This window comes from Propithecus coquereli, unplaced genomic scaffold, assembly GCF_000956105.1.
Source record: "Propithecus coquereli isolate 6110/MARCELLA unplaced genomic scaffold, Pcoq_1.0 Scaffold98, whole genome shotgun sequence".
NCBI classification, from domain to species: Eukaryota; Metazoa; Chordata; class Mammalia; order Primates; family Indriidae; genus Propithecus; species Propithecus coquereli.
Window position 1 is genome coordinate 2,483,132 of NW_012156173.1, and position 355 is coordinate 2,483,486.

Sequence of the window (355 nt, forward strand, 5' to 3'; positions counted from 1 at the left end):
GCCTCCCAGAGTGCTAGGATTACAGGCGTGAGCCACCGCGCCCGGCCCCCTAGGTATTCTTATGTGCTGTCTTTTCTCTGTCCCTTATCAACGGCATCCTAATTGGATTGGAACAGCCTGGAGCAGCCTCCTCATTGGATTTTCTGCCTCCAGTTCTAACTAACATCATCATCTCTCTATCTAAGCCACCACTGAATATCTGAAGCACCGATCTGAAAACATCACTCCAGGCTTCACGCCATCACCACGGTTACAGCACGCCCCAAAATGTATTTCTCAAAAATAAAAGTGCTTGGACTGGGCAGAGGTAGGGGATTGCGTGGGTTGGGGTAAGGAATCAGGGAATTGGTGGTCT